We start from the raw sequence: 26292 nt of genomic DNA on the forward strand, positions 1-26292 counted from the left end.
AAAACTTAGTGTGTCACATTATCGTGCTACATCTGCTCTATAATTTTTCAGCTATCATTCCTAATATATGAGTATAACACCAATTTATGAATTAATGAGGGAAGTGAAAACATTTTCTTGCATACATTGATCTATGAAATGAGCAGAACCAGCTCTTGCTTTATAATGTAACTCCATTTTGTAATTTGTGGTAAAAAATGCACAGTGCAGGCTATGCACCAGTTTTGCAGGTGTCTTCTGCAAAAACCTGACAAAAAAGAGTGTTCGGATAATGTCACATTTCATACAATGAGCTCTCATTTCACTCACTATAAAGGTATGTCAGCCACTTTGTAATAAAAAACAGTGCAATAAGGTAACCATTTAGGAATAGTCTGTAATCTTGTAATTTGGATATTGTGCACGTGACAGAAGAAATAAAGAGATGAACAGTTTTCTTAATATATTCAGTTCTGTTTAGGAAACTTGTTTCTGTCCTGTAACTCATCTAGTGCAGATACAGATTCTTAGTTTTAGCACTTAAATTTGCTTATTCGTGCTCAGCACTTGTTCAGAACTTGTAAGCACTAAATAAGCTACTAATTACTATAGCACTCAATCTTCCTCATTACCTAGAGGAAAACAGTTTTTGTACTTACTTTTCTTACTTGCTTAGAGAAAAACAGATCTTGTACTCACTTTCCTCACTTATCTAGAGGAAAATAGTTTTTTATTCAGGCATGTCCAAGGGTCAGCTCCCAGTGTTCTCTCCTGTCTATCTGATGAATTTGGGCATCTTGAGGCAATGTAGAAATTGCCTCGTACACAGACAACCCTCTCCTCCTACCACCCAACACTCCAACCTGTGAGAGATGCACTTATCTAGCCAAACTGGAGGTAAAGCTCTCTCCAACCAAAACTGGACTTGACAGTCATGAGGAGAAGGTAAACATTTGCACCACACCACACTCATCACATAGTCTCACTAAGTCTACACCACCAAAATCCACACATAGTAACACAAAAACATTTGCGGAGGCTCTCAATAATAATCTGTCTAAGCAACAGAGACCTACAAAGCAGAAACGCAAGCAACCTCCATCCCCCAACACAACCCAAATGACACATAGCCCACAGACTCAGTGTGCCACTCAACCACAGCCAATAAGGCAAAATAATGTACCCAACACACTAGTCATAGGTGACTCTATAGTCAGGCACACTGATGTCCCACTCACCAGGCTAAACAAGGAGAAGGTTACTGTCAGCTGCCTGTCGGGTGCCAGGATCCACCACATAATCCACGCACTCAGGTCATTCCACAACAAGTAAAAATATGACTCTGTCATTGTCCATGTTGGTGTGAATGACCTAAGATGTACCTCCCTGAACTACATGAATAGAGACATGGAAGAGCCCTTCGATCTTGTAGCCCAGGCAGGTATGACCCTAGCCCTGAGTAGCATTCTGCCATTGCCCAGAATGATACCGCAGTACAAGGACAAAATGATTGACTTCAACAACTGGCTAAGCTTCTGGTGTCATTCTAAAGGTGATCCAGTATCTGTCTGCTTGGAATGACATGGTCGACAGACCACAATGCTTTGCCACAGATGGCCTGCACCTGTTGCCCCTGGGATTCCAGATACTGGCAAGGCTCTTGCTGCCCCTATAGTGCCTTTTTTAGGCAAGGTTCAAATAACAAATTCACCACCGTAACAGAAACAGGCAAGCATAAACTGAGGGTAATGTTACTCAATGCTAGAAGTCTAAATCTCAAAATTCACTCACTTGAGGTACTCCTTAAAATGGAGAACATCGATATCTGTACAGTGACTGAGACTTGGTTCAAGGCTCCAGAGAGCACATCTGCACTACCAGGCTATAACTCATAACGCACTTTTCGGCCATGTAACCTGGACCAAAACACCAAAGAAGGAGGTGTGTCCATATTCATTAAGGATATCTACACCTCCAGGCTATTTGCTCAGCATAATGCATCCGAGGTTATCCAAGTGCAACTAACTCTGGGCAAAACTGCAATCCGAATTGTAGCTTGCTAAAGATCCCCCACCATGCCCCAGGATTCCCACTCCTCTTTTCTTGATGTACTGGAAAATATTAGGGTTCAACCAAACACCCTAATAATGGACAACTTCAACTACCCCAACATTAAGTGGGAAAACTGCTCATGTACCAACTCCTTAACTCAACGCTTTCTGGAATTCATAAACTCCAATGCCCTGGCTCAACTTATCCACACCCCCACCAGGGGCAACAATATCCTCATTGGTCTGATCCGACCATAAGGTAATCACAATTGATATCCACATCTCGCCCCCACCCCCCATTAAGGAAACCATGGTAAAAGATTTCTTCAAAGCCAACTTCATGCCTCTTAAGACAGAAGTGGTGAACTTCACGACACCCATGCAGATGGACAATACAGTTACAACTGCTGAATCCTACACAAATGCACTCTATAAGCACTTACACAAGTGCATGGATCATGCTACCCCAAACAGAACCAAGACGCTATCCTCCAAAAAGAGGAAGCCAATCTGGTGGTCCCCTGCCATAAACAAACTGCACAACAGAAGGAAGAAACTGTTGCAAAAGAGAGTAAAATCCCATGAGTGGAGGAGCTCCCTGGTCAGCCTCAGTAAGAAGCTGAGATCCCTTATAAGATCCTCCAAAGCTAGCTACGAAAACAAAATCGCCACTAATTCTAAGGACAACCACAAAGCATTCTATAGCTATATCAAGAATCTTGATGGCAACACCCAGATCTGCTCTGAGTTGCAGCACAAAGGCACGAAAATTACAGAACCAACTGATATTGCCAACATCCTGGCAGATAAGTTCAGTGCTAACTTTACCCCCCCTCACCCCCTAAAGGGCCCATATCTATACAGGAAGAATGCAGAGTCCCTGTAATCACAACTACGCAGGTAAAAGCTGCACTCTCTAAAGCCAAAAACACAGCATCCATGGGACCGGACAATATCCCAGGCTGCGTTTTACATGAACTTCAGAACAAACTGGCTCCCCACTTAAGCACCATGTTCAATAATAGCCTCACATCAGGCTTTGTGTCCACCGAATGGAGCACAGCAACAGTTATCCCACTCCATAAAGGGGGAGCTACCACTGATCCCGGGAACTATCGACCTATTAGCCTGACGAGCCTGGTCTGCAATGCCATGGAATGTATCATCATGGAACTCATAAACAAAGACATTGGTAACCTCCAATCTCTGGATCCCACCCAGTTCTGGTTTGTGAAAGGCAGATCATGCCTCCTGAACCTGATTGACTTCTTTGAGGCAGTCACCAAAGCTGTAGATGAGGGTAAGGTGGTTCACACAGCCTATCTTGACCTTGCAAAGGCTTTCAACACCATCCCCCATTCTAGAATTATAGCTAAACTCACTAAACTAGGTATAAATCCCTACATCACAAGATGGGTTGCAAACTGGCTCACTGACAGAACCCACACTGTAAAAGTTGCAGATTCCAAATCTGACCTCAAAGCAGTGACAAGTGGAGTACCACAGGTTCCATCCTGGGACCTCTCCTGTTTGGTATCTACTTCTCTGACATACAGGTTAACACAGAAGGCCTCTGGCTAATGAAATTTGCAGATGACTGCAAACTAGGAGCCATAGTCAAGTCCCCAAATGATGTGGACATCCTACAGAAGGGCCTCGCTGAGACAGATGCCTGGTGTCAGAGCCATGGCCTCAAGCTCAATGCCAAAAAGTGCAGTGTCATCCCCTTTGGTAAAAACTCTGCACCCATGAACTACCACATAGGCAGCAATCTACTTAACACTGAATGCGTGATAAGAGACCTTGGGACCCAGGTGGACAGTAGTCTCTTCTTTGATAGTCACATCGCCACAGTAGTCAGGAAGTCCTTCTACATGGCACACCTCTTCATAAAAGGGTTCTCATCCAGGAAAAAAGAGGTCATTGTTCCCCTCTACTTGACACTCATTAGACCCATTATAGAGTACAACGCCACTTTTGGAATGTACCTCTCAAGACATCTGCAGCAGTTGGAAAGGCCACACAAGTACCTCACAAAGAGCATTACTGGCCTCAAACAAATGCCTTACAGTGACCGCCTCAAAAAACTCCAGCTTTACTCCATAGCATATCGCCTACTCTGAGGTAATCTCTGCCTAACATATAAAGCTATGTCAAACCCAGAGCTGTTGGACATGCTACACCTAAAGGAATCCCAATCCCTCCGAGCTACATGCTCTAGGGACCTAAACCTTGTCACCACAATAAATAGGACATGCTGAAGGGATAGATTCCTGTCCCAGAGACTTCCCATACTCTGGAACAGGCTACCCATCTATGTTAAGCAAAGTTCTTCATTAGCACACTTCAAGAAAAATCTTGATGAGTGGGTGGGAAATAGGAAATACACCCCGGGGATCACTTCTGTGTCTCTGCTCGACAGTGGCACAGGAAAATAACTTTCTTGGGTGGCGTAAGCCAGGGAACCTTGTTGGCTAGGCTTAGGTAGGCCCTTGGGTCGATAGCCTAGCACCTATCTATGAACCTATGAACCTATGAACATCAGAGTGGTCTATGGGGGTCAGGATAACACAGAAGGCTCTCTTTTCTCTCTTTTAAGGATGAATGAAGAAGGAGGCAGCTGCATGAGTTTATTAAGATTAACAGAAGTAATGGCCATGAATAAAGGAAGAAGTAATATCTAAAGAATACGTGGCCTTTGTGAAAATAATAACTGAGTTTTTTATGCAAAAACTTAGTGATCAGTAAGAGAGTTCTCCAAAACTACATTTTCAAGGTACCAGAAAAACTTGGTTCGAAGAAGCCTTGTGTAAATTCTACAACTCTGGCTACCAAAATTCAAATGCTGTTTAAACGCAAGTATGAAATGGGCGAGGTTAATATGAAGAACTCACAAAACCAATACCAGATAACAGGGAGACCGCAACCACAGCAAATTGTTTTTTATTAATGTCAAAATAAAATCACAACGTTTTCGTCAGTGTAATTCTCTGACTTCTTCAGATAAAATGTTATTTCACAAACAATCCATTTATATATTTCGTTACCATCAGTATGCCCCAATTGAAAATCCTTTAATCAATTTTTAAAGGCAAAGGGTTCTAAAAATACTAATACTGAACAATACCATAATTTGTAAAACTGATATATATTAATCAGTTAAAAATACATTCCTAAATCCGGTGGTGTTTCTTAATATGAAGAACTACCTTAGAAAACTAATTAACACTGGAAAGAAGAGGTGATATAGGGTTCCAAGAAATACAAGTTAAGACTGCAGAATAATGCATTTTAAATAAACATCACACTTAGCAAGATAAGCAAAGTACACTGATGTATCAGGCAAATCTGTAGTGCCAAAATGTGGCATGGTTAATCCAAAAACCCCAAACCTCTGCCTTTTACAAATAGACACATCATATTCCTGCTTTTTGTAAGCTCTGACCAACACTAAGTAAAAAATGAAGATACATTCACATGGTATGGATCCAAAACCTAAGCATACTGTTACAGCCCCCCCCCCCCCCGTAATTTAGTAAATTAGCTTTTGTTTCCTCAGCAGGCTAAATAATTGATTTTTCATGCAAAAGATTTTTTTTAAATAATAATGATTAAATAAATTAAAACCATACAATAAAAATGAAAAAATGATTTTGCAAAATGAAAACTAGAGGAAAATAAAAGTAATCTAGTTTATATCTGTAGCAATGAAATGAGTAAGCAGTATAAGAGACTCAACAGGTAGCCCGTTTATCCTTGCAGGTGAACGGTTAAAATTCTCTCACCTTTATTCCAGCACATATTTGATGCCATGTTAAGTAAGAAAAAGAAGTCAAATGAATAAACGTGCTGAAGAATCAACTGTCAGAAGGGTAAAGCACAGCTACAAATGTTAAGTTTTATGCAGATAAGGCAGACAAAGGTTAATGGTGGAGAAGATTGGGGAAGAACCTTGTCTGAAAGAAGGATCATCCCTTTACTTGTTAGCTGACAAAAAAATGGTCATGACTTTCAACTATCCCCATATAAAGGTACCCCCAAAAATGTAATAAGAATAAGGAGAAAACTATGAGAATGGTGTAGGCCAGGGGTGGGGGTGGAGGGTAGTGAAGAACCTGTCATGGCTTATTGGTGATGGTACTAATGGGGCTTGTCACCATGGTTGTTCTTCTGCAGCATAGCCCAGGATGATTTGTTTTATTGTTTGGAAATTATTCTAACAAAGCTGTTTTGATTTAGCAAAGAAGGCCCTGAAGATGGACACACCAGAGAAAACAGAAAAGCACAATAGAAATCACATTCTTCTGGAAGAAGATGCTTGCACAGGTGGATGATACTTCAGCACCAATATAGGAAATAAAAAGATTTACTGGGTGTCATAGAAGAACCCAAGAACTAGACCTGATTCCAGGTAATATGTCTAAACAGGAGATAAGGATTGATGCCATGGTTTAGTATTTGCATCTTTTGTTGATTATTTTGTGCATGGAGGAGGTGGAAAGGCTATGAGCTATGGTTATTAAAGACCAAAACTCCATGAGGCCAAAAACAGTTAGTTTGGTTGCTTCTGGCAAAGATAGATACAAGAGGTTGTGGGGAGGTTTTCCAGTGATGCCTCTGGGGGGTTGCTGGGGAAACTGCTGTGGGACATTTCCATGCCAGAAACTAGCCATGTTGTGAAGCCAATGTGAGAACCTGTGTTGCAGGTGGTGAATGAGAAGTGTTGCTGGAGAAAATGCATTGTGGTTTTTGACTAATAAGACTAGATGCATAATGGAGCAGTAAGACTCAATGCACATGAGCCTGATGGCTGTATTGACCACCTTAGGAAAGTGTCATTTCAACAGTTTAAAACCAAGGTATAGGATAACTGGACAATGGGTTTTATATATCTTGCTGCAATAATGATCAAAAAGAGAAACTTGTGCAGTTTTTGTCCATGTTGCTGTAATACCTGATAATTTGTCAAGGACAAAGACCGAGAGATATAGATGTATGGATATGTGTCTGTGTTACCAACAGTTTCTGCATAGGATGGTTACTGACAAATCACTGAAGTGAGGCATCAGGCACATCAGTAAATCAGTGGTAGCACTGTTGGATAAAGGCCAGTTTGGTACTGCAGGAGGCTATGGCAAGTCCACTGTTAAACCTTTATGGGGGTTTTAACAACAGCAGATGTACTTTAGTGGTATGCAGGTTTGCAGACACTTGTTCAGCTTGAAGAGGAATTTATGTTAGTGTGAGCTAATTCAAGAAATATGGGGTTTATTGTCCTGACAAGAATTAGCAGAGAGTTGGATAATGGCAGGGGTTTCCAGGAATAAAGTGAGTGGGTCCCTTTGCAGTGAAAGGGCTGACTCTGTTTCATTTGCCAGTGTATATAGGCAATGTTATCAACACACCAGTGAAGTGGTGAGTACTTCACTGTATGTTAGGGATATGCAAACAAGAGCATAGCCCAAGAGTTGAAAAGGGGATTTAGGATAGATTTTATATTGTAGGTGATTAATGAAAGGAGGGCACACTGTAAGAATTTGAACTTGCTGACAAGCAGGGAAAAAGGTACAAGATTTTTTGGACAAAGAAGTATGGGCAGGTAGAGTCTCAAGGCCATTCAAAATATCCGTCCACATATTCCAAGGTCTCCTTCTTGGGTTGGTTCCAGTGAAGTTGTAGGATAACGTTAGGCTCATCCCAACCACTCATATCCCAAGTGTAGATTTGTCAATGATAACAAATAACATGCAGTTATGGTATAATATTCATCTCTGCATGATGCAATAAAGATAATTCAAACCATGAATGCCTCTAGGCTAGCAAAACTAGACAATGAATCTGCATTTCAGCCCTTGCCAGCACGCCCTAAGAATTGGCATTTATTGATAATGAGGCTAGGGGGCAGGTGCTACTTTGACAAAGTGATTACTATGGACTGCTCTCTGGCACATGCCATGTTTGAGAAGCTCAGAACAAGTTCCATGGGCCTGAAGAAGAATGGACTTGACTTGTAGAGTGATCCCTACATGGATGATTTCCTTTTATGATAGAAGGAGAGGATGCATCAGTGGAAAGAATTGACTTATTCTAGCTACAATTAGAAATCCTTGGGACATCACTAAAGAAAGACAAGCATGAAGGTGTCCTGTTAAACCCTTGCCTTCCAAGGACTGGAAACTGTTGTGCTTTCATTGTCATTTAGACCTAATGTTGAGAAACTGTGAAGCTTTATCAAAAAGACTACGACAATTAAGTTCAAGAGGAAAAACAGAAATCGGGTTTGTGATGTTACTGTTGGGGTTCATTGACTTTTAATGGAGTATGGTTGTACCAGGATGCACATTTACCTAGTATATGACAAGCCACAAAAGTATCACATACTTAGGGTTGCTCAATAGGTCAAGGTAGACCTCAGTACTTAGGAGAAAGTTTTTACAGTAATGCAATTGAGTTTCCTTTGGATAGGATGGATAAGTGGCCAGTAAAGAATTTCAGTTGTACTCTTATGTGGCTGGGTCAGTTGGAATAGGAATTGTTTCAGGATAGGTGGATTTCAGCCTACTTGGTCAAGCAGTTGTCTACATTCAGACTTGCTGAAGGACATGGTATATGCAGCAATTGTGTCTATGTAGTATGGGCAAAGGGTCTGACAAACTGGAAGATCACTTTTCAGTCAGGTTAGTCCAAGCTGTGTTTTTGTCTTGAATAAGAAGACTGACAAATTGCCCAGAGTGCAGCCTATATTGAGAACTTTGTCTTACAGACCTTGTAAATTAATAAATCATTTGTAACACACTGTTTTCCTGGTGAAGACAATTCAGTGACTGTTATCTTGCTATAATTCCAGTTTCAAAGGTTTCAGGCCTTCACATTGGAGGCTGACCAACAGCCAGCATCAATACATTGATAATAATAAGAAATTGGAGGCATCATGCAGGCCAGTTGATTAAGCTTTCTTGTTTGATCGACTCAAGGAAATATTATAACAAGGCATGTAAAGTATTTGATGTTTTTCTGAACTCCTTGTCTGTAACAAAAGATGACTATGTTTTCAAGTGCTACTGAGGTATTTAACCCAAAGATGGCAAGCTGATGATATGATGTGGGCTATAAGGTGAGCCTAGTGGGTTTCAGTAGGGCAGTAGGGAGGATGGGAAAGGGTTAGGTCAGGTAAGAGGCAAGTTGTGCTGATCGAAGATCAAAGAAACGAGTGGGTAGGCTCTCCCACCCACACTCTTTAAAGGCTTGCTGAGAATTTCTGTAGAACATGTCACTTAAACTAACATGGCTTACTTAGTAATATTCTTTTACAGGGAACCTTTTGATTAAGTGAGGTCCTGAGTAGCCCCGGAGGATGCAGTTCCATCACTACTTTATGGTTATAAAGTAATTCTTCTGCAACAAGTGCTGCTGCTACCACTTGCAAATTATACAGTTAGTTAAGGAAGGTTTTTCTGGTAGTGCAGGCAAATGCAAAAGCAGGGCCTGGTTTGTCTGCTATCATGTATAACATCCTAGAAACATCAAAATAATGAACACAGGCCATCTGACTCAGTTTTCAGGATATCTCCCAAGAGGACAATGTACATGCAACATCCTGTGGTGGTGAGTAACAGAGCTTTGAAACTTGCTGATTTGAGTCCAAACAGACACTCTGCATTCATTCATAATAAGGATGGCATCTGACTTGGCTAGGTAGAAGCCTTAATTAATGTCATAAAAAGAGATGGCTGGTGGAAATTTAAAGGTTTCCTAAACTACATCAGTAGTAAAGGAAAATCTCCTGGGTAACTGAGGACAGGGGTACTTTATTGCAATGACTGTCAAACGGAAGCTGGTCTATCGGGCCCCAGAACATCCCTGGGCAGGCATTATATACACAGTAACACATGCCCTGTCAGGCATTATTGCTTACTTAGAATTCATGTGGATGGGCAAGTTTGGATAAATAAACATTTTGTTTTTGCAACTACGTAAATGTGATGCCTTTTGTGTGCATACATAATTACACTTAAAAAATAGTAAGTATACTTTTTTATTATCACATATTATTTTTCATTTTGAAAGATGTGTGTTTGTTTAGTAAGCATTCTGTTTTGCAACTGCTTTAATGGTACGCCTTCAGTATGTACGCTGCACTATATGTAAGAATCGAGTGTGCATTTTTTTTTGCTCATTTTCACTGAGAAGGCTGTGTGTTTGTTTATTCAGCTCCTTGCCCACATAAGTGGTATTCAACACATAAGGATGATAACTGCACTGCATAAATACATACCTATGGATTCAGCTGTAAAAATTCATATTTATTGGCAGTGTTTGGATATATTTGTTTATATTATACATGAAATATCTGATCTGGTTATACTGAGTCTGTCCAAGACTTTTTTTCTATTTTGCTTGCTTGGAGTTATGAATTGTATTTATAAACATTCTGTTGTTGAAACGCTTTTAATGCAATGCTTTCTGTGCTCATGTATAGTCAAACTAAAATACAGTGTTGGCTTTTTGAATATCAGACACAGACAGGCATTACTATAGATGTAATGTGAAGTCACTTATTTGCATGCATAATGAACCTATACAGATGCTAAAATCCACTGTAAAATCTGCATATCTTGCAGAGAAACAAGTTTGGTTTGGGTTTAATAAATGTGTTTGGCTCTTTTTCACAGTCACTGAGTTCATTACAGTCTTCAAGTGCTGGAGTTTGATGCCGTTTGTCTAAGCTTTCTTTTCTGTGTTTTATATGTAAAGTAGCCCAGATAGGGTAGAAGTGTAGGTCAGAGGGAATAAATAGTCAAGGGAGGGATGGAAGCAGTAAGCAATTCTTTCATAAGCATGAATGCAGTCGGATGGGTGTACTCAGGTAGGGTACAGAGGGAAAGGTCCCCTGCAGCAAGAACTATAGTAGGACTAAGTCCATCTCAGGCTGGTGAAGGATGAAGATCCTTCACTTTGAAACTTGTTTGAGAAAATATGTTGGAATCATGGCCTTAAGTACAAGAGGCTCATTACAGCCTGCTTGGTGATTTGTTTGACCTATGCTGCTCTGTTACTGATTAATAAAGCATGAGTAGCCATAAGATCATAGTCAAGACTGTGGCCAATGGTTCCCAGCCAAGGAAAAGGGGAAACCAAAGTCTCCTCCAGGCTAACACTTGGTGAGTAGACTACTCAGAATGGGGGGCAGCCTTATGGGTATCGTCAGATAACAAAGTAGTTAGTTCCAACAGACTGTCATGAACCAGGGTTTAGTTAGGATTATGAGCCACTCAGACTGTGATTGTCAATCCTCCATGAGGGTTTAGGTGGTGTAGAACAGAGTAGAGTGGTCTAAAGACGCATATGTGCTTAGCTGACATCATAAAGCATAGTCACTGAATTACTGTCTTTATGAAGTGAATTAAGATGTTGCTTAAAGTAACTTTTTATGTTGAAATGCATGGTGTAATAAACTAAGTTGCAAGATAGTGAATCAAAAGCATCCAAGATGTATTAAATTGCCAACAAGGTGTACAGTCTAATTCAATTTGAGTGATATTGATGTATTCCTGGAGGAGCAGGAGCTGGACAAAGAACAACAGCTGCATTACATTTATCAGTGCAGTTTTTCTTTCCAAGGCAGTTTTCCTTATCAATGGAAAAATCAAAGGAAAGGATGTTTCCCAAGAAACAGCTATTTGGTCTCAGAGGTTGGTTAAGCTGAACTATGTTTTTTCATATGTAATTCCTAATTTTTTTACAAATATAATACTGGAAAATTTGATGGATATAACATCCTTTCAGACAGGAAAGTCTGTTTCGGTTCCCTATTAAGTGTTTGAAGACAAAAATGTTTGAATGCGTCCTTACCAAACTTACAAAGCGAGAATTTAAAATGGCAAAGGGGCATATAAGCCATTTCTTTCCCTAGGAAATAAATCACTTGGCTACCTCTGTTCCTTTGCCATTTTTCCCACTGTAGTGTTATCTTGGAGTTAGTATATTTAGTTAAGGGGGCGTCTGACATGCACAGCCCTCCTCATTGGGGTGTGTGGGGGGATAAGCCCCCACTTTGTTTAGTTTGTAGTGATGTGTTTTTGTTTTTGGGCTAAGTTATTTCTTTCCCAGGGAAAGAAATCACTTATATGCCCCTTTGTTGTTTTGCATTTTCGCTCTTGTCAGTTCGGTAAAGACACATTCGATATTTTGCGTCTTCGACGATATAATAGGGACCCCCTGTTTCAGAGTGAAACCATAAGGAGTGAGTTTACCTGAGCATTTTCAAGAGTAATTCAAATCCTTTTTTGAACTGCACATGTAAGCATACCTCTCAACTATCAAGATTTTTGCAAAATGTCCAATTTTTTGCCTCATATTTTTTTGGTCTGTTCCTCATAAAATTTATGGTTTTCTGGCAAATCACTGGGATGAGCTGAGGGCTGAAGTCACTAAATAATGATATACATTTGTCTTTCAGACTTCATATCCTTCAAAAAAAATGAATGCCAAGACAAATCCTGTTATTCCAGCAACTTTCTAAGTTTATAAGAGCAATATTTAAATTCTGTCCCTATTTCTGGGCCTTTGTTCCCCCATTCTGTCAGGCTTTGTCCAGATGCTTTGCACTAAGAGGCTGAGAGATATGTTTGTATGGTTCTTAAGAAAAAGATGTTTATTCATCAGTAACAAGATGTTATGCTTCACTATTAATGAAGAGGCAAAGGTAACAGAAGGAAGAAGATTTTAAACCAGTTACCAGTACAAATGACCCCCAAATTTAGGAGAATATCAAACAGTCAGATAAGAAGCTGAAAAAAGGACATAAGGAAAACAAAATTATTCCATGAATTCAGACTACTTACAGAAGCCAAAGACAACTATAAATCCTTCTATAGTTATGTCAGAAAAATGAGAAATAGCACCTAACATTGCTCTGACTTTATTCATAATGGTACTTAATGGTACTAACTACTCTGATCTAGGGGACATTGACAAAAAACGGGCTAATGAATTTAGTGTCAACTTCAACCCTAGAAACATCTATTCCAAACCCAACTATTCATGATGGAATTAAGCCATCAACCATCTTGAAAGAGCATGTAATGAAGGCAATCTCCAAAACGAAAAATACCTCATTCATGGGGCCTGCACCAAGCAAGCAAGCATTAACAGATCAGCTCTTCATCCTGTTCAGCTTGAACCTTGTCCCTTGAAGTAGCACACAGCTGTTACAATGTCATTCCACAAGGATGATCCCACCACAGGCCCTAGGAATTACAAACCCATCAGCCTAAGAGTGTTATATATAAAGCCATTGATTGTATCATAATTTACCTAATTAACTGGGATGTCAAAATTTTTGTCTAACCCGACTCCAAGCAGTTTGGTGATGTCAATGGTAGACCCTGTCTAATTAATCTTGTAAACTTCTTTGAGACGCTTACTCAGGCAGTAGACATTGGACTAGCTGTCCACACAGCCTGCCTTGACCTTGCCAAGGCATTCAATACCATACACTTATTTATTTATTTATTGGCATTTGTTAACCGGGTTGGTCCAACTGGGCTAGTGGCCCATTTAAAATGGAGACCCGAGGAGAAAAGCTCCAAAAAGAAAAAAATACTATGCAGAAGTTTAACAATCAATAAGTAAAACATATTAACAATAGATCATTTCAATTTACAAAGATAAGACACATTGAAGCTTGAAACAAAGGCACCATATTTGTACAGAGTAACAACAATATTTACATACTTACAGCAAGAGTTTTTACAGTGTATTTGATTTAGTTAGTTTACATACCCATAATGGAGTACATTGGAAGTAGAGGGAGCGTTAGAAAATAGGATGAGAAAGGAAGGTAATGGGAGTTAAGTGGGAGCTTGGCAGGGGCAGAGGTTACAGTTAAGTAGATGAAGTTTGATTTTTTCTTTAAAGTGAGATGGGTGCATGGTAGAACGTATCTCTAGTGGGAGTTTATTCCAAGCATTGGCAATGGAGTGTCTGTATAGAAGTTTGCCTACTGCTTTTTTGGGTTGTAGATGTCAAGTAATTGCTAAAGTTGAAGGAGTAACAAACTGACCCATATGTGGTCAAGTGGATAGCCAACTAGCTTAGGAAGATGGTCACACAGTAAGAGTAGGAGGTGTGTCATCTGAGTGCATGAGGATGAACAGTGGCGTTCCAGAGGGATCCATGCTAGGCCTCTACAGTTCGGCATATGCTTCTCTGATCTCCTCTTACCAAATGAGGGCCTTTGCTTAACAAAATTAGCAGATAAATGTAAGCTTGGAGTTATCATTAAGTCTCACTCTGTCATATATGCACTCCAATACGAGCTTATACTTGCCCATAGCTAGTGCACTAAAAATGGACTCAAGCTCAATGAAAAAAAAATGTAACATTGTAACATTTGGTAAGCACCCTAGTCCTGACTTATACTGTAGAAAATACATCACTTCAAAATGAAAAAAAAAATTGAGAGACCAGGGCACATGGTTCATAGGTTCATAAGTAAATACTAGGCTATCGGTCTGCAGACCATTTCAAGCCTAGCCAAAAAAAAAAACTATTCAAAATTTCCCTCTAGCCTCAAGGAAGGCCACACCAGATAGACTGGGGGGTGAATTTGAGGCTGCCCATCCAGTTATCAAGTTTTACCTTGAAGGTTGCAAGGGTGCTTTTCTGCGACATGTAACAGAAGTTTGTTCCACAAGTGAGGAATATATTGGGATTTCTATCTATAATGCTGATGTGTCTTATTTATCTGCTGATGAAGGTTTAGTTCCTTTAACTGCATATTTGAAGGAACAAGAGATCAAATACAGTTTGATCTTTCATGGCACAAAAGGCTAGACACAGATATCCATGGAAGAAAGGAGAAGTTGCTGCCAGTCTGTCCTGATAACTAAGATTTTTGAGGCCAGCGATCTTTTTATTTATGAATCTCTTTGTTCTCACAGGTTGTGTGATATGGTTAGATAATTACTTGTCAAAAGGTACATTATATTCAAGAATGGGTGAGATAAGGTATGAGTAAAAGGGAATTAACATTTCTTTGTTTCTAGTGGAGATGCCTGTAGAAATTAAATGGCCCAGATAAAAGACTTGCCAAACTATTGTGGAGACATGATTGTCAAATGATAGGGAATTTAATATAACGCCCCCTTTGGCATGCATCTGTCCAGACACATGCAACAACCAGAATGCCCACAAAGGTACCTTACTAAAAGATTACTAGGCCAAAACAACATGTCTTGCATGTACCTACTGAAAGCCCTGTCAGTGTACTTTGTATCCTACAGTCTGCTAATAGGTGACCTCTGTCTAGCATAAAAGACTTGGTCTAGGGATCTAAACTTCTTCTGCAAAATCAACAGAATGGTTTGGCGGGACAGGTAGATCTTGCGGAGGATACTGCTGCTCTGGCTCAGACTCCTTTACCACATAAAACAAAGTTCAGCTCTATCATATTCAAGTGCAACTTAGATCTATGGATGGGAAACAGAAAATTTACCCCAGGACTACCTACTGTTTTAGTAATGGACAGAGGCATCTCCTAAATGCTTTATCCCATGCATGGGTCCCTTCAAACTATTTTGTTTACCAGAATGAAATATTCTACATTTGTATACATTTCATTTGAGACTATTCCCCTTGCACCACTTGTTAACCTAGTCTAAGCCATGATGGAGTAATTGTGAGTAAGGTGAAGAACACTCAATTTACTATCATCTGCAAACGTAATTAACCACAGGCCACAAGTGCTGGCCTAAAGTTCTGAGAAATATATGCTAAATAGGAGAGGACCCAAAACTGTGTCCTCTGGTGCACCACTGGTAACTGCTTTGCTTTCAGAAATTTCACCTGCTATTTTAACAACACGGGCTCTGTCAAACAATCAGTTAGCTATCCATCGCACAATATAAAGATTTATTTTCAAATGTACAAGTCTATTATTAATGCTTGCATGAGGAATAGTGTCAAAGTCCATGACCCAGTCCAGATATGCTGTATGCACGGCATAACCACTGTCCACTGCTTAAGTTACTTTTTCAAAGAATTTAATAAAGATAAAGGAGCAGGGCCTTCCTTTGATAAAGTCAAACTGACGACGAGGCTTAGATTAAAGATGTTTACTCAGAGATTCAGAAAGGACATATTAGGCACTGAGAATCAGCCAACCTGTTATGTTGTCAAAACGCATGGGTGAAGTAGTCTCAGTTTTTGAAAGAGCTGAGAAAACTTGTTTCATAGTAATTAAACTGTATGGGATTGTGGAACCTGTGGCATGACTACAACAATGGCTGGAGTATAATTTTTCTCTAAATTTGTTAGCTGGGATATTAGCTATTTCCTTTGGGTCAGATAGTGCATTATTATTGTGGACAAGCTCCAGACATTGTCAGGTGTTAGTTCTTAATGTCCTGACTTAGTTTAAGAAAGATTTGAAGTTATTTTTTTTTTGTTTTGGTAGCTATTTTAAGTTCATAAACAGCTTTGAACTTTCTAATGGTTTCCTCAAGGTCTTTGCTAGTTTGCTTAAGTGTGCTCTTAGGGTAGGCAGAATGAGGCCTCTTATAAGCATTAAGCAGTTGTTTCTTTCTCTTGTTATATAATTTATGTGGATATTCCATCACAGGGATTTTGTTTTCAAACTTCTCTTACATTTGTTGCTGACAGGGACTGCTTTAGCAATACAACTATTTAAGTGGCAGCAGAAGTCAGAGGCAAACATGGCAGCTTTAGGATCTTTCAGAGGAGGATTACAGCAGAATTTATTTAAGTCATTAAGTAGCTAAAGAAAATTTTCTTTTGAGAAGTCCCTAAACACAGAGCTACTTACAGTTGAAGTACCACCAGTTTTAAAGGAAAAGGTCAGTAATTATGGTCCGATTTAACAAGACATGATGATACATAAGAAGCTGTGCAAGAAGTGGACATTTTTTGAGGACCAGATCCAGGATATCAGGGCCCCTAGTAGAACGGTTATCTATTCATGAAAGAGAGTTACATTTATAATATCAAGGAAACACTGGGCATGCTCATCATTGACAGTGTAGGTCAGCCGTTTTATTGATGGATAGCTGAAGTTTCTGCAATAGAAAGGTCTTAGGTTTAATGGGAATTTCAGCTAATATGTTAAGATAGTTACCATTTTTAAAAGGGGACATAGAAGGTATTCTGTAGCTAGCCATGAAGCAGCAATTAGTCTTGTTTAGGGTGATTTGTACTTCTACAAGTTCACATGTGGTGTCTCAAGGAATCTGTGGTGAGGAGATAATATCCTTGACAAATACTGATACTCCCCCATGATTGCTAGTAGATGTGATAGGCATTATACTGAGGAATAGATTGGTTCATAGGTTCATAGATTCATAGGTTGTTACTAGGTATTAACCATTACAGCCTTTGCAAGCCTAACTATTCACCCCAAACCATTTTGGTCCCAAGTATCGTGGGTGTCTATACTGGAGGGGGCATATTAGTATTGAAAAAACTAAGGATTTGTATGGAGATGGTGTTAGGGCAACACTTTTCTTATTGATGGCCTCTGTCCATAAGGGATATGTATACCAGACAGGGGAAATGTATGCTTTCCCATCCAATTATCAAGGTTTCCTTTGAATAGGGTCAGAGATGAACTCTGTTTTACATGGATGGGGAGTCTACTCCAAAGTGCAGGATCCTTTGGGACACATATCTGTCTCTAGCATGTTCTGTTTATGTCACAAAAGAAGCTCCGATCCCTGGATTTAGTGTTTCTGGAGCTGGTTGCTTTGCACAAAATATCCATCATTGCTGGGTCTGAGAAAGCCCTGTAAGACAGGCAAAGATGCCCTCTCAACAGCCTTTACAGAGATGGAGTATTCAGGCAATCAGTGTAATGCAGGGTATTCATGCCCTGACTTCTCCTGGTGAGAAACCTTTGTCGGCATTCCAACTATTGCAATTGTCTTGTTAGATACATGCCAAAGGGGGGGGGGGTTGTATTCAATGATAGATCTGACAAGGGCTAAGTAGAGTGATACAATAACATCCATGTACCAGGATGCCATACACTTACCTATAAGTTGGGTGACATAGAATGATTTTCTTATATCTTAAGTATGTCTTGGTCAAAGGCCAGTTTGCTGTCTATATATGTTCTCAGATCCCTTAATACTGGGTCTACTCTTATGGGTGTTTTATCGATGTAGTAATTAACTTGGATTGACAGTTTCCCAAAGGGTATAGTAATGCATTTCTTGGCACTGAGATTTAGGCTATGGCTTTGGCACCTGTCATTTGTCTGTGTTAAACCCTCTTGAAAATGTTGGTTCATGGGGCGAATCTATAATTTTTTTATTATTATTATTATTATTATTATTATTTTACATTTGTTAACCGGGTTAGTCCAGCTGAACATTTGCTCATTTTCAGTGGAGACCTGAGGAGAAAAGCTCCACAATCAGTATTAACATTTTACATACAGTCAACAAGAAAATTGCATTGGCAGCTAAAACAATTAGTTAGAGAAATAACATTTTACAATAAAATTTTACAGAAAACATTTGGGTACAAATGTTAGAGATCAAACTGCAAAAATCATTTACAACAAATCATACAGAAAGGTTGTAGAGTACAATGTCAGAATTCTTACAACAAAAACTTACAATGTCAATGTAGGGAAAACAGTGTTCATTATTCCTAAGTAGTTATATACAGTATAGGTGCAGATGGAGTAGTAAGGTCATGTAGAGGTTACACAATGAGACAGAGAGGTAGATGAATATTAAGACAAGACAGTAGAAAAGAAAGGAGGAATGAGAGATAGAAGCTAGGGTTAGGTAGTTTCAGGGAGGATGACTACAATGGCAGGACCATTTATTTATTAGATATTCCTGAGTGGCTAGTTTGAAATGTTTTGTTTGGTCAAGGGACCTAATTTCTAGGGGTAGTTGGTTCCAAGTTGTAGCAGGGTTATAGTTATAGAGTAAACACCCTGATTTGGTTTTGGGTTTATAGATCTGTAGAAAGTCTTGGTTTGAGCTACGTAGTGTCCTGGTTGGGGAATATTGTGTTATAATTGATTGAAGGCTAGGTCAGAAAGAGGGTAGATAGAGGATGGAGTGGATAATTAACAGTTGCTGTAGTAGCAGCAAATGAGGGAATTTGAGCCACTGCAATTGTTTAAGAGATAGGTAATGGTGTGACTTGTAGGTTTGGTTTGCAGCAAATCTGGCAACTTTATTATACGTAGTTTCAAGTCTGGTTATGAGTGTGGTGGTAAGATTTGTGTATAACAGAGCTATAAAGGAGGGTGGGAAGAAGAAATGCATGGGAGAGAGTTATTCTGGCTGAGTTGGTTAAATGTGCTTTGTTTTGGTAAAGGAGTCCGAGTTTCTGGTGAGTCTTTTTGATAGAGGTGGTGATTTGGAGATCAAATTTAAGCTGCTCATCTATTATGACTCCTAGTAGTTTAGTGCTAGGGTCAGAGGTAATGACAGTGTTATTGCTAGATAGGATGGAAAATGTAGTTTTGAGATTGATGAGTTTTTTTGGGAGGAAGAGTAGGAGCTTAGTTTTCTCAGAGTTGAAAATTAATTTGTTGTCACAAAGCCATGTCTCTATGGTGTTGAATGATGCTTGGGTAGTAGAGTGGAGGTCATATGGATTGTCAGCAATGGTGATGACTGCAGAATCATGAGCATATTGTACAAGTGTGGAGTTGGGACAAGAAATGTAAAGTAGGTTGGTGAAAATATTGCAGAGCAGTGGCCCCAGTATGGATCCTTGGGGGACACCCATTGGGACGTTTAGGGGGAGAGAAAGAGCAGAGTGCCATTTAACAGCTTGCTTGCGGTTAGAGAGATAGCTGGAAAACTAGGATATGGTGGGAGGAGAGAATCTTAGGTGAGAGAGTTTGTCTAGGAGGAGGGGATGGCAGACAGTGTCAAAGGCTTTGGACAGGTCGAGGAGCAGACATGTGACTAGTTTATTATTGTCACGGGCCAGTGATACAGTATTAATGAAGGATATTAGTGCAGTTGTAGTGCTGTGTTTGGGACAAAATTCATTTTGTGTGTGTGTTAGAAGGTTCTGTTGAAGAAGGTATTGCATTATTTGCTTGTGAATGCATTTCTCAAGAATCTTGGAGAGGGGAGACAGTATAACAATTGGTCTGAAGTTTGATATATCAGAAGAATTACCTCCTTTATGAATGGGTAATGTGTAGAAAGTTTTCCATATTGATGGAACGTATGATTCAGAGATAGATTGTTGATCAGGATGGATACTGGATAGGCTAGGGGATCAGCAGCTATATGTAGGAAGTAAGACGGTAGGTTATCAGCTGAGGAGGAGCAGGGTTTGAGTTTCGAGAGTAGAGATTTAATATATTTAGTTGAGACAGATGTAAGAGAGAAAGAGTTAGAAGGAGAAGGAGGGGAAGATGAGAAAGTGGACTTTTAGTATTTTTACTAGTGGGGACATCATTAATTATGGTAGTTATTGAATTAATAAAATGATTGTTAAATTCAGTGGCAGTTTCTTCAAAAGTTTTATTTGGGCATGGGTTGGGAGGGGAAGGGTTTCCTGAATGCACTATATGATTGATTGAATTCCAGAATTTTTTAGGGTCAGATTTTAGGGTAATGGGAGGGTTTGCATAGAAGTTGATCTTGTCTTTGTTGATATATATATATTTTTTTATTTCTAAGTTCTTTGTAAGTCTGTAGGAGAGAAGGGAGATTAGTTTTGGTTTATAAGTTCCATATCTTGTCACGTCTTTTCATCAAGGCTCTAGTATGTTTGGTCAGCCAAGGAGCGGTATTTGCTTTGATTCTGATAGTACGGAGGGAGCTAGGGAATTGAGGATGTTTAGAAAGAAAGAGTTGAAAGAATGGACAGCCTCATCTAAGGGGAGTGTAGTGAGATAGGACCAGTTAATATTAGGGAGTTGGTCTATGAAAGAGTCTGGACTAAAGGATGAGGTTTTGCGGGAGGTGATAAACCTGAAAGGTCTAGTGAAATGGGGAGTGTGTCTATTTACTATGATAGGGCAGTGGTCACTAAGGGAATTTGGTAGAGTGTGAGAATTGTGGTAATTCTGGGGATGAGACACCAAAATCCAGTCCAGGAGAGACTGTGGCAGGTGTGACTTGCTAATATGGGTAGGAGAAGTTATTAGTTGCTCAAATCCATGTAGGTTGATACAAGAGGTAGTATGGGGAGTTTGAATTGTAAGCCAATCTATGTTTACATCCCCTAGAATGATGGTTTCATTAAGGATGGTCTGTGAGAGGTGGTGTAGGATGTTCTCAAGTATACTAAGATTATCACCAGGGGGGATGTAGATTGTTACAACACTTATGGTGGTAAAGTTGTTAAGTTTAATACTGGTAAGTAGTAGTTCAGCTGTAGAAAAAGTGGGTAGAGGGAGGTTTGGGTAGTTATTGAGAGGTGGTCATGGAAGAGTATGGATACACCTCCTCCTCTTTTCTTTTGTCTATCAAGTCATAGGATGTTATAGCCAGGTGGGGTAATTTCACTATCTTTATTATATGGTTTCAGCCAGGTTTCAGTTAGGGTGACTATATCAGGGGTATAGTTAGCTAACCAGGCATGGAAGTCCTGTACTTTATTTACTACACTCCTGAGGTTGATAGAGCAGAAAGATACTTGCTTTTTTAAGGGGGTGAGGTTAGTAGATGTTTGTACAAGAGGATTATTATTTATGGAAGGTTGGGAGGGGCCTGGGTTAGGATGGATGTCTCCTGATAGAAGTAGTGGTTTGAAGTAGAGTAAGTGTTTAAAAGGAGAGACATTCTTTTTCTGCTTTGATGTGGTTGGGAGGGAGATAATTTTATTTTAGGAAGGGGAGTGGCATAGTTTGGGTTAGAAGGACTGGTCTGCAGAGGAGTCTCAGGTTTGGTATTTGGATGCAGAGTATTGTTTGTTGGGTAGAAGTAGGGTGGGGGTAGATGTGTGAGATAGGATGTGAGGAGGTATAAGAAGTAAAGTATAGGTATCAGGAGTAAGGCTTGAAGTTTGAAAGGCATGGTTTGAAGGTAGAGTATGTGTAGAAAGTGGGAAAGTTGAGGTGTATGAAGGTACTATAGGGGAAGAGGTGTGTCAGTAAGGAAGCAGTTGGGTGGGGCAGCGGAAGAGCTGTAAGGGGTGTGGTTAAGGTGGATAAGTATAAAGGAAATGATATGGGAGTGGGTGGGAATGGGGGTGGTAGGAGAGCGAAGTGAGCCCGAGTGTAGGGAGGACAAATGGAGCGGGGCCCTACTGAGCAGTGGCTGAATGTGAAAAAAAACTATCAGTCAGCCCTTTGCCAGATAAGCTCAGGATTTCTTAAAGATATTGGAAATTATTCAGTTTAATTGCAGGAAGTTAGTTATATAGCATTTTATTAGGGTAGTGAGATCTCAGAGTGTAGTTTGGGGAGCAGGATCAGTATAGGATGTTAGGGTCTCAATGGTACTGTGCTCACACTGGTGACAGAGAACCTCTACTTCAGTGAGGATGTAAGGTAAATGAATTTAGATAGGCCTTAAGCTATATTTGTACTTACAACAGTGGAGTAGTTAGTCATCACTGGTGACAGAGAATCTCTACTTCAGTGAGGATGTAAGGTAAATGAATTTAGATAGGCCTTAAGCTATATTTGTACTTACAACAGTGGAGTAGTTAGTCATCACTGGTGACAGAGAATCTCTACTTCAGAGAGGACGTAAGGTAAATGAATTTAGATAGGCCTTAAGCTATATTTGCACTTACAACAGTGGAGTAGTTAGTCATACTTTCTTTTCAGTCAGGAAACAATAAGAAAAGGCAGTAGGTACTCTGACTTACTTGTTTTGCATACCCTTCTTACTGAAATAAAATAAACCAATTTTGCCAAGGAGTTCTGTGGAAATTAGGAAGACAAGAATTTATAAGAGTAAAGGTTTAGTTGCAGTAGAAAAACAGCAGAGCATACAAATATTTCTAACTGTAGTCTGTCTTTATATGCTGTGTTAAGTACAAAAATAGGGGGGGGGGGGCAGCTAATGTCCTGAAACAATCAGGAAAAACAGTAAGCAAGTAAATAATAGCTCGCAATTTACAGTCATCTCCAACTTGATGCACCAGGAGCCTTGAATGTTAGCCTTGACTTCTGAGACATAAATGACAAACAGGAGCAGGCCTAGTGCAGATCCCTGGGTACTCTACTGATGACCGGTCTCTTGGTGGAGGTTGTCTAACCAATCCTGTTTATGGGTTCCGTCTGTAAGCCAGCCAGCAACACAGTGAGTCATGGAGAGATTTATGCCAGGCTCATAGAGCTTCTCAACAAAACCTGAGTGCAGTATTGCATTGAATGCCTTGGACATGTCAAGATATGTAGCATGCACAGTTTTATACTCATCCATTGCCTTGGTGACCCTGTCTAGTCTGCCAGGTTATGTAGGGATGACCTTACCTTAACAAAGCCAAATTAGAATGGGCCCAGTGTCTGCAGGTTGCCAATGTCATTATTTATCATTTCCATGATAATTCATTCCATGGTTTTGCATATTAGGTGTGTTAGGCTGATAGGTCTGTAATTCCCTGGGTTGGCTGATGGTGTAGCCTTGTGGAGGGGATTTACTGATGTGGTCCTCCATTCACTTGGAATGTAGCTTGTTTTAAGGCTGTAGTTGAAGAGTGCCTCAAATATTCCTCGTTTTCTGTGTTTTAGTCAGTTCAGAAGCCCACCAGGGATACTGGCCAGACCCATGGAGGCAGAGTTATTAGTTCTAGTGAGTACTGCCAACACCTGGTCCCTGCTAATAGTTGAGGTTAGTATGTTGGAGGAGATTTCACCTGTTCGAGCTTGGGGGAGTGGGGGGTGAAGTTTGAGCTGAATTTATCAGCCAGTAAATTTTCTATGTCACCTCATCAGGGAAGGTGGTACCATTCATCACCAGTTCAGCACACTGATGTATATTACCTTTAAGTTACCAGACATAGCTGAAGAAAACCTTGTGGTTGTCCTTAGCCTGTGAGGCTATAGCTGAAGATGGCCTTCTGGTGGTCCTTGGCCTACAAGACTATCCTGACCTCATAGCTGACCTTGTCAGACTTAATTAGACCTTTTATTTATTTAGGTATTTAGTTGTATATGAAAGCACTTGCCTTTAAGGCAGTTGCTCTTCCTAATGTTGACCATGAGTTTTCTTCCTTTATTATTTCCCCTATTAAATGAGGATCACACCAGAGGAGTTTGTTTTTAGTATTTGTTTGGGGTTTACCTCTGGTAGATATGGCAGCCTCTGTGCAGTCATTTACATTTATATGGACTCTGTGAATAATTTTGCACAGGTAGCTGTGGTTTTGGGCTTATGGGGAGCCTTAAATTTTAACAAACTGTCACTTAATATGATATAGTTGTCCTTAGAATAGCTGGGTTTTCCTGGTTGATTTTTACTTCAAAGGAGACAACTTTGTGATCTGACTTCACTAGTGAGGACATGATAAATGGGGTGGAGTTGCTATGCTCTCTCATGGTGCTCATACCAGATCCAGTATATTCAGTCCTTTAGTTAGACCTTGCACTCCAGAGAAATTGCATGAATAAAGTCCAGGAAACATTGTGCTTGTGAGTTTGATGCAGTGTATATTTCCCGGTCTATAGACGGGTACTTAAAATCGCCTTTGGTTAGGGGTGTTTGTTTGGATGGTGAGCTCCTCTAAAAGGTTTATATAAGAGTCATGAGACTCTAGAGTCATAGATGGGGACCTGTAGCTAGCCATGATATGGTGAGGGACCTTATCTATGGTGACTTGCATTGGGATGAGTTTCATGGCATAATTCTGTTTAACCAACCTTAATGTATGTTAGCTTCTAACATACATTGAGACACCTCTACCTTTGGCCCCAGTATGTGGTGTAAATGTGTGGAAGGCTATTCAGCCTTTCACTCCCAGACCATTTTCCATGGTTTTAAACCAAGTCTTGGTTATGGAACTGATGTTTACATTCTACAGAGTGAAGACAGTTTGAAGGGTGTTCATTTTTTTTTGTTTAGGTTCCTATGATTGAGCAGTAACACCTTAGGGTTTCTCAAAGACTTTTTCAATATGTTGGCAGTTTTGTCTTATTGGCATTGCCTAAAAAGACTCTAAGGGGGTTTGAAATGTTTTAGCCAATATCCAAAAGCCTAAGGGGAGGACTGGTGCAGCCCATCCCTAGCAAAGCAATGTGGTGTGTTGACATGTCCTCCCATGCAGACAGATATTAATCCTCCTGGATTGACATCAGAAACTAAGACAATTATTCAGATCTGTCATTTTATGTTCCTACTATGGCATCATCCTTGGTGACGGTAGAATGCTGCTCAATCTAAGGCTCATATCTATCTGTGATGCACATTCTGAAAGATCCATATCCATTATGTCTCTTTTTATATAGTCCATTGATGGACATCTCAGGCCATTTATACTGGGTCTATATTAAAATAGAGAAACCTCACTTACTTGAATACCTAAATACCGACACATAAATAGCAGACCGCGAAAACACTGAACGTCCTGAACTGCAAAATTCGAAATATCTACCTTATCCAGTATAGCTCCCTAACGTAAATGTGCAATAGTTACAGACCTTCGGGTTAGGGTGCAGGTTAAGATAAGTGCATACATTGTAATACATGCAACCTTTACTTTAGAGTTAGAAGTAGGGTTATGAAGTGTATGTATAGTAATATAGTTGTGTAGCTGAATGTATATGGAAATTATACTTTTCCCATAGTTGGGTCTTGTTTGTTTATAGTTAGATACATTTCTCTGTCGTGAATGTTCGATAAGGATATGGGATATATTGGTGAAGTGTAGATATGGGGAAGTATGGATTATTTATTTTGTTTGGGTAGGTAGTACATAGCGGGTGGTGGGGTTGGCCAACTATGGCAATTCGATATTTCGAATTTCACGCTTCAGGTTGTTCGGTGCTTTTGTGGTTCACTACTTATGTGTCGGCGTTTAGGTATTCACATAAGTGAGGTTTCAGTATTTTAATATAAACCCATTTATACCTACATGGACTGTGATAGAATTGTACTAGTACCTGGGATGAGGTGATTTGTGTGCTTGCATGCTATTGCAGATCCTGGCCCCAGATAGGTAAATAGCCATTATCTTCTCCTAGCCTAACCTGATGAGTGGGGCATCTGTGAGTCACATGATCCTGGCCCCAGATAGGTAAATACCCATTATCTTCTCCATGCCTAACTTGATGAGTGGGGCATCTTTGAGTCACATGATCCCGGCC

This window comes from Protopterus annectens, chromosome 2.part2, assembly GCF_019279795.1.
Source record: "Protopterus annectens isolate FY-2018-M chromosome 2.part2, PAN1.0, whole genome shotgun sequence".
Classification (NCBI taxonomy): domain Eukaryota; kingdom Metazoa; phylum Chordata; order Ceratodontiformes; family Protopteridae; genus Protopterus; species Protopterus annectens.